This window comes from Callorhinus ursinus, unplaced genomic scaffold (assembly GCF_003265705.2).
Source record: "Callorhinus ursinus isolate GAN/ISIS: 27379988/994484 unplaced genomic scaffold, GSC_fseal_2.0 scaffold19, whole genome shotgun sequence".
NCBI lineage: Eukaryota > Metazoa > Chordata > Mammalia > Carnivora > Otariidae > Callorhinus > Callorhinus ursinus.
Genome location: NW_027397081.1, coordinates 13,248,109 through 13,256,451, shown reverse-complemented (window position 1 = coordinate 13,256,451; position 8,343 = coordinate 13,248,109). Strand labels below are relative to the sequence as shown.

The 8,343-nt window shown below is 49.2% G+C and overlaps 1 pseudogene; it reads right to left on the bottom strand.

Moving 5' to 3' along the window:
- Positions 1-712: 712 nt before the first annotated feature.
- Positions 713-1,126, bottom strand: LOC112840471 (small ribosomal subunit protein uS9-like; annotated as a pseudogene).
- Between the last annotated feature and the right edge of the window lie 7,217 nt (positions 1,127-8,343).

Sequence of the window (8,343 nt, the reverse complement as noted above, 5' to 3'; positions counted from 1 at the left end):
TCTTGCTACTCCATCCCCAGCTCCCAAGACAAAGAAGAAGCCCCCCCATTGCGGAGCAACTACTATGTGCCAATGCTGGAAGGAGTCCAGCACTGAACAAGACAACCCCATGAAATAATATACATGATATACATGAAAGTGACTAGCACAGTGTCTGGCACACAATAGGTGCTCAATATAAATCTCACTGAGAAGTGGATAGACTCAGTGTCAACTTCTCCACCAGCATTTGCTTCCAAAGCTGTGTCCTGGTGGAGGGAACCCTCAGCCAAATGCAGTTCCCATGACCTTGGGCAAGTCTCACAGCCACTCCGACCTCGTTTCCTCACAGTGAAATGAAAAAGCCGGATGACTTTTTTTCTAACTCTAAGAGGTGAGGGGTCAATGAGTGGTAAACAGCAAAACAAATAAAACCAGAAGTGATTCTTTTCAACCATTATTTTTTTAAGTCCTGTGACAATTGTTTAACATATATTTTTAATTTTTTAAAAAATATTATTTATTTGAGAGAGACAGAGATAGTGACAGAGAGCACGAGCAGAAGGCGAGGGAGAAGCAGGCTCCCTGCTGAGCAGGGAGCCCAACTCAGGGTTCCATCCCAGGACCCTGAGATCATGACCTGAGCCGAAGGCAGATGCTTCACCGACTGAGCCACCCAGGCGCCCCCCAAAATTGTTTATTATAAAGATGAACCCTGATCCCCCTGATGGGCTTATTGGTAGGATTTCTGGTAGTGAGCCTGGGCCCCAGGACCACCAATTGTTTTGGATTTGTGGTGGGGGCTACCCGGTGGAGCTACCAGCAGGGTCTGCTTGTACTGGATGAGGATGTCTTTGATCTCCTTCTTAGAAGCCTCATCCACGTATTTCTGTTAACAGGCCACCAGGACTTTGGAGATGGACTAGCGGATTGCATAAATCTGGGCCATGTGACCACCACCCTTCACATGGACCCAGAAGTCCACCCAGGCAACTCACTCCTTGCCCAGAGGCAGGTTCCGGTAGCTTCTATTGCTGCGTGTGTGGCTCGATCATCTTGAGGGGCCGCCCATTCACTTTTCTGAGGCTGTGGTGGTCTTCTTGCATCCAAAGACCTGCCCGGACAACAGAAGACCCTTGGACAGCATGGCTATGAACGTGGATTATTTTCATACTTTGATCCTTCCCTCGGCAAAGGCATTTCTTTTTTTTTTTTAGGGAGACGGGATAATGCCCTTCGTGGAGGCTGAGTTTCTGAGCCAAAGTCCCCAGCTCTCCCAGGCTGGCGGGGGACGTGGGGGCAGAGGACAAACAGCTACTCCTCCACGATGCATGGAGTGGTGCTACTTGGGGACCTCTCTGTCTCACGGGGCACTGACTTTTGTGGGATCTGGCCATGCTTGGTAGAGAGTTAATTAATGTCTACAGGGCAAGTTAGCAGAAATAACAATTGCTTTGATTAAGGGAGAGAGGTGGCTATGAGCTTTGGTTTAAGCAAAATGGACAAAGAGCGGGTAGGGAATCATTCGCTCGGCTCCCTTTGCTGGGCCCATGGGCCTGGCTTTCCTCTGTCCTGTCTGCTGACCCCTCTGGTTTCCCCCAGGAAATGAGCCCCCTTCACCAGTTGTGCTTTACAAGGACCCTGGGTTTTGTGGTTGTTGCAGATAAGAGGACTGGTCCTGCTGTGGGCTTTGAGTGTGAATTTGGAGAAGGCCCCAGGATGCCCCAGAAGAGGTTGTAATGGTAGAGCTGATGAAGCCGGCTGTGGTCAGAAGAAAGATGCTTGGCACACCACGGACAGTTGGTGTGGCTCAGCCTCGAGCGGTAAGTGTCTTCCCTGCATGTGCTCATTGAACCTGTTCACCTATCCTAGGAGGAAGGGTGCATGCCAGAGGATGGAAAATCTTGACAAAAAGAGAAGAAAGGGGAACGGCGAAGGTGGGTTGGAGAGGAGAAAGGTCTAACTAAGCCCAGTGGTCCTCAAACTTGTGGAGGCTGCCTGCTGGAAGCTTCCGATGCTAACATGTGTTGAGCCCTGCTAAGCGAGATGCCTGGTGCTAAGGAGCACTGCCTGTGTCCATTCAGGGGTCATCACAGTGATTGCACATGGCAGGTGGTATTTCTCATAGGAGGAGACTGAAGTCTGGAGAGGATCAGGTCTTTACCCAAGTCACACTGCTGGGGAGAACTGCCAGACTTTGAACCCAGGTCTGTCCCGCACCTACGGTTCATGCTGGGTCCACACTCCAACATTGCCTCTCTCTCTGAAGAACATCTCAAAAGGCTGATACCTCTAACCTTGGTATAAAGCACACTTCTCGCCCCCAAGGGCAGGGGAAGGGGAAGGGGTGAGAGAGGGAATGGGAGATAGGGTACTCGTTGAGTCCTTCAAAGTGCCTGCCGCTTGGCTAGGCACTCCACATGTGTTTAGTTTCATTTAGTTCTTCTATTACCTGGGTGGGAATGGCATAATGGTCCACATTTTGCAGATGAGTGTATCGAGGCCCAGAAATGGCAATCGATTTGCTGAAGGTCACAGAGCTAGTACGTGGTAGACCAAGGATTCTGATCCCGATGGGCCCAACTTCAAAGCCCAGGCTAATTAAAAATATAATTTTGTGCGAAATCCAGGAGCGCCGCATACAAGATTCTATTAAAGGCAAACTGTAGCAGGGGCCAACATTTAAAAATAAATTTGTAGTTGAAAAATTTATAATTAAGGCAATCATCAATTAACTTATTTTTCTGGGAATAGAGAAAGGTTTGCTGTTACTGAATCATGGCTACAGAAGAATCTGGAGCCTCATTTAAGAAATGTGGAGTGTGTTCCATAAAGCAGGAGTTAGAGAGAGGAGCTCAGGGAAGCTGACCCAGGCTGCATGCCCAGAAAGGGGACTTGTTCAAGAGCTTTCTGGGCATGGAGAGCAGGCAGGAAGCACCGCCAGGTTAGCCGCTGCCTGGGAGAGTAGTTTGGCTTCCTTCTAAGGCTGCGCATAGTATCTGCCAGAAAGGATCATATGACCTCAGAAAACAGGGAATGGGAACAAAGTAGTTTGATCATTTGTCTTCCCTGCTCAATAACCTTCAACGGCTCCCCATTGTGTCCCAAATAAACCCCAGAAGCCTTACCTTGACATTCAAAACTCAGCATAATCTGGTCCCAATTTACATCCCCAATTCTAGCTCCCACTCATCACCCTACATAAACTTCATGCTCAAGTTAAACTGGCCCACTTTTCATTCCATTAACCCATATTCTGAGTCTTTCTCCTTTCCCCACTGTTCCCTCCAAATCTACCTAGTAAAGTCCTGCTTGTTCTTCAACTTCCTCTCCTAGGAGACTCCTCCAGGAAGTCTCCTCTGATTGCCCACCAAGAAGCAAATGCTCCCTTTCCTTTTTAACACTACACGTGTCACTGATCACCTGGTACCTTGAACTGAGCTTATTTAAGGTACATGTCTCTTCATTCCTACTACACCCGACCTCCTTGTGGGCAGAGGCAATATTTCACAAGTGGGAGGGTATGAATAAACCAGTTACTAACAAGCTAAAAGGTTCATGTCTTATCCATGACATCATTGTAGTTAAATAAGGGTCAACATTTGAGTTGAACGATTTAAAAAGACTTAACTCGAAGTTGCTTAAAAGTGTGCTAGAGACTTGAAACGTTTTGAGAACTAGATTTTTTTTTTTTAGAGTTTCCAAATGATAAACATTCATTCATTCATTCCACATCCTCCGTGTGGAATAGTTTCTTTTTTTTCCTTCTGAATACGTTGTTTGAGAGTTTGAGGGTTTAAGTCCGCCACTGAGACTGGGTCAATGAGGAAACCCGCATGCCCTGAGGCCCTAGTGCCGATTGGACTGCTGGCGTGTGTGCCTGAATGTGCACACACATTCTGTTGCAGTGTCCTCATGATTGCCAGTCACCAGACCAGGCTCCTGATTCACATGGCTCCACTTACAGCTGGAGAGAGTGACTTCCTGAGCAAGATTCATGGCTTGCCAGGCATCCATCTCCTCCTGTGGTTAGGTCAAGCCAAGGGAGAGAAATTGAAGGATGTTGCTGTTAAAAATACTTGATAACAGGCCAAGTAATTTCTCCTGCTTTCAACTCCCACATTGCACTCTGTTCATGACTGGGAGGGATAGACATTCCTGATCAAGAAACACCTCTTGCTAGTCTGCACAGCAGCGCCGGCACCCACCTTGTATCTAGTACATTTATAGGTTTGCGAAATTAAGTCAGCGGTGTCCCAGCTTGGATCAGTCACAGTCTGTGGAAAGACAACCACACTGGCCAGAAGCCAAGTGCTGCTCAGCCTCGTCATTCTCTGCACAAATCCGGACTTACTGAATGAAAAGAAAAAATCATTGTTCTCTCGGGCTCTCTCCTTTTTGGAAAGTTGGAGAATGATCTCATTTTGAGTAGAGAGCAAGATGACTTTCGCGCCGCTTGCTGCATCCAGTGGCAGAGGACACGGGTCAGGAACCCGGGGCTTCCGAGTCAGCTGCCCTTTTATAAGCGGCGGGTTTTGTTTTGTGAGGACAGGGTGGTGGAGGCTGGGGTCGTTTCATGACCTTGCTGGGCCTTTGCTTCCTCATCTGTAAAGCAGGACCACTCATTGTACTTTATACTTGCTGGGAGAATTAGATGAGCTGAGCATAACATTGGACAAAGGCAGTATACTCATTGAGTATCATCTGTTTGGCATCGCAATGGCCAATGGTGATGTGACAGGCTCAGCTCACCTGCCAAAACCACCTCACCCCAAAGACATCAGCCTCCTTTCTTTGCTTCTTTCCCCCAGAGGATCCCTCAACCCAAACTCAAATCTAAACGTGAAATTTTTAGCATTTTCTGTTGAACGTGACCCTCATTCAAGCTTCCTTTATAATTGAGGTCTAGGCAATGAACACACAGTTTCCTTCCGGTGGGGTGTGTGCTGAGGCCGTGCTGAGAAGGTCATGGAGACACCATCCTCGCCTTCGGGGAAAACTGGAGTCCCGCTGGACTAAAAGAGAGGCGCCCCCTTCTATGCAGCACCCCCAGCGTGAATGCTGTGGAAAATGAGAAGCAAGCCCGACGACCAGGTGATTGGCACTAAGCCATGCCAGTGTCCTGCCTTATTTTAATTATGGTTTCCCTTCTCTGCTATCACCAAATTAAAAAGTCCTTGACATGGTAGTCTAGCAACATTGTTATATTGTCACTCGGCAAATTATGTGGAAAGAACAAATTGTTTTCAGGGAAAGTTTCAAGTATATTTATGAGCTTATGGACAAATTGCCCATTATTGCTTTCAAAAAAAATTTAAACCCTTTAAAGGGACAAATTTTAAACCTTAAAAAAAAAAAAAGAGAGAGAGAGAGAGAGAGAAAGAATACCATCTCCCATGTTTCTGGAGCTTTAAGATTTATAAATCTTGCTGCTGTACATTTTCTCTCCAAATGGCTGTGACCACACTTGATGGGGCTGAGCTACACTCAGACTCAGATTAGTAACAATGGCAGAGGCTCACAGAGGTCAAGGGTCTTGCCTGTGTTCGCGTGCTGAGGAACTAGGGAGGTTTTGGAACCCAGGACCCCTGACTTCGAAGCCAGTGTTCTTTTTGCTACATTACTCTGTAGTCAACCAGTTATGCACCATTTCACTAACGTTTAATTAGCTAAAAGGGGAAACAGATAACCTTGAAATTAATTCAAGTTAATGCTAAATGTTGCTAACTTTTTATTAGTTGAATGTTTCCATTAACTTTTCCAGTGGCTGCTTCTTTGTACCCCCTCACAGCAGTGAACGCAATTGAGTAAGTGCTCAATAAGTATTTATTGGACAAACAAAATAGTTTGGCGGGCTGGGCTTGGCTGCAGGGTGCGGTTAGAAAGTTGCATCACCGAAGACAAAGCTGAGCGTTTAATTCACTCTTTCACTTGGCAGGTATTGGTGATGTCTCTGTTCTAGGGGACTGCACGCCACGGAGTAGAGCATCGCGCAGAGGTGGCCTTGGCAAGTTATTTAGGCTCTCTGAGCCTCAATTGCCTTCGCTTTAAAAATGTGGGATAATCGTAATACCTGACTGGCGGGACTGCTATTAGGATCAAGTAAGATAATATAGCTGAAGAGCTTGGTACAGAGGCTAAGGCATGCTGGTGGGTGCTCAGTAAATAGTAAGGAGAATAATTATCAATGTCTGTGCCATATACTGGTATTGGTTCATACCCTACTGCTCCAGAGGCTTCTGTGAAGTACTGGCTGCAGTCTCAGGAGCAGGCGCACAATGTCACAAGTGATTTGTTTCAGAGCAGAGAAGAACAGAGACAAGCTGTGGAAGCAGAGCTGGTCTCCCATGGTCCCCACAGAAGCAAGCTCCTTCTCCCTCAATTTTAGATGACAGTGAGGGAAAGGACCCAGATGGCGTGGGTGCTGGTCACATGCCCCATGGGCGTCCTCTTAGCATCCTTTTGGGAATTCTTGGCCCATGGCCAGCTCAGCCAGCTGCCTGGATCAGATGTGTGCAGGGATGCAGGGAAACAGGGAAAGGGCCTGTAATACAAGGACCATGGTGGGTTCATGCTATAAAAAGACAAAGCTGGCAAAGCAGGGGATAGTTGGACCTTCTTCTGCAATCCTCTATCCCCTCCCTACGGTGGAAGGAAAGAGTCCTCCTGCCTGGGACCCTGAGGTGCTCCTGCCTCAGCCCTCCCCTTGAGCAGGACTCTACCTGAAGCTGGGTACGGGGAGGGCAGGGGAAATGGGCAGAGTGCTGCCAGGCAGGGGAGGGGGGAGTGTAGGCCCGGAGACCCTCTGTTCTGACTCATTCCAGCCCTGGCTGCTGTCTGGGCCTGAGTGGCACCGAGTTGCTCTAATGAATGTAGCTGCAGGCCAGCTCGTTTACAGTCTGACATTCTCGCTGACCCTGCCAGAGCCGCCTCCTACCCTAAGTGAGGGGAAGCCACTTAGGAAGACAGCAGAGCAACCCGCCACCAATTCATCAGCACTTGGCTTCCATTAGGGATAGGACAGCCTGTGAGGTGGGAGAAGGGCGGGCTGGGACTGAGTAAAGGGAGCGGAGGCAGCTCTATTTGTTTAATCTCATCAGGTTTCCACATCCCAAAGGGATTCTAGGAGGAGCCTTGGGAGACGGAGCAATGGCTGATTGTCTCTTTCAAGGTGGCAGCCAGGTTCAAACGTGTCTTCACCTCTCTCTCCCATTAAAAGAAAATAAAATGCCGATTTGCTGATTGTATCAACCTGCAAGCATGTGTGAGGTTGATTGCAAATTGTCCGGGCCGCCCCCTCCCTGATCATTTATCCGTCCCCATTTCTGTCTGATCTGTGGTATCGGTCCATTCCCAAGTCCAAGTCTCCCAGTTGGCCCATCCTTCGTGTCTGGCTCCATGTTTTCCTTCTCTCGTGGCAGTTGGAGCAGTGGTTCTGACGGGGGAGGTTGCACTGCACACCGGAGAGGCGGGGCTTAGAACTGTGGGGACGTTGGTTGTGTCCTCGACAAGGACAGCTTTTGGGTCTGCCTCAGTGGGTCGGCACCGGGGATGCTAAATACTGCGGTGAGCAGGACGGTCCCCTACAGCAAAGACTCCTCCCGCCCCAAATGCCCGCGATGGCCCTGTGAAAAAGGTAGGGCAACAGGGACAAGGGTGCTCAGAGGCCACTGGGCTCAAGGGGGGTTGATGCACGCTAACTCATAAAGAGACTGAGGAAGAAGAATTGCAGTGGAGTGATTGAAAAGGGGCTGTTTCTGGCAGTGGACAGAGACTTCTATCTGCTCTTTGGAGCTTCTCCTTGTTCCAGAACAATAGAGAAATGACCCAACAGCCCAAAGGCACATGGACTGGGGGCTTGTGGAAGCCTGTGAACAGTGAGGCCCGATGAACCAATGACCCTTCATCACTGCTGCAACCTGCTCTTCAGAACCTGGAATGCTCGGGTGGGTCTGTGCCTCTCCCTTCTAGCCAGTGCAGGAAAGACCCCAACAACACTTGTTCCTCAGGCTACTACCACTGCAGACCTAGGGAATAAAGCCCTTGCCCTGAGCTTCTGCTTCAGAGGGCTTTGCTCTGGCCCTCCCCTCACCTGGGACCTGGCAATTCCCTGTCCAAACAGCCCCAAGCTGGCTCCCAGGGCATCTACCCCAGGCCCATTGCCAGTGTGCACATCCCGAGGCCCATGATGGCCAAGGAGGAGCTGTTTTGCATTCGGCGGGGTCGGGTTGGGGGGGGGCGGGTGGAAGGAGACAGAGCTGGGACACGTGGCCTGAACACAAGGTTAGAGCTGGGTGGGAAGAGAGTGGGCAGGGCCTACTTTCGGCTTCCTTTTCCAGGATCCAAGCCTAGCACCTTCTCCTG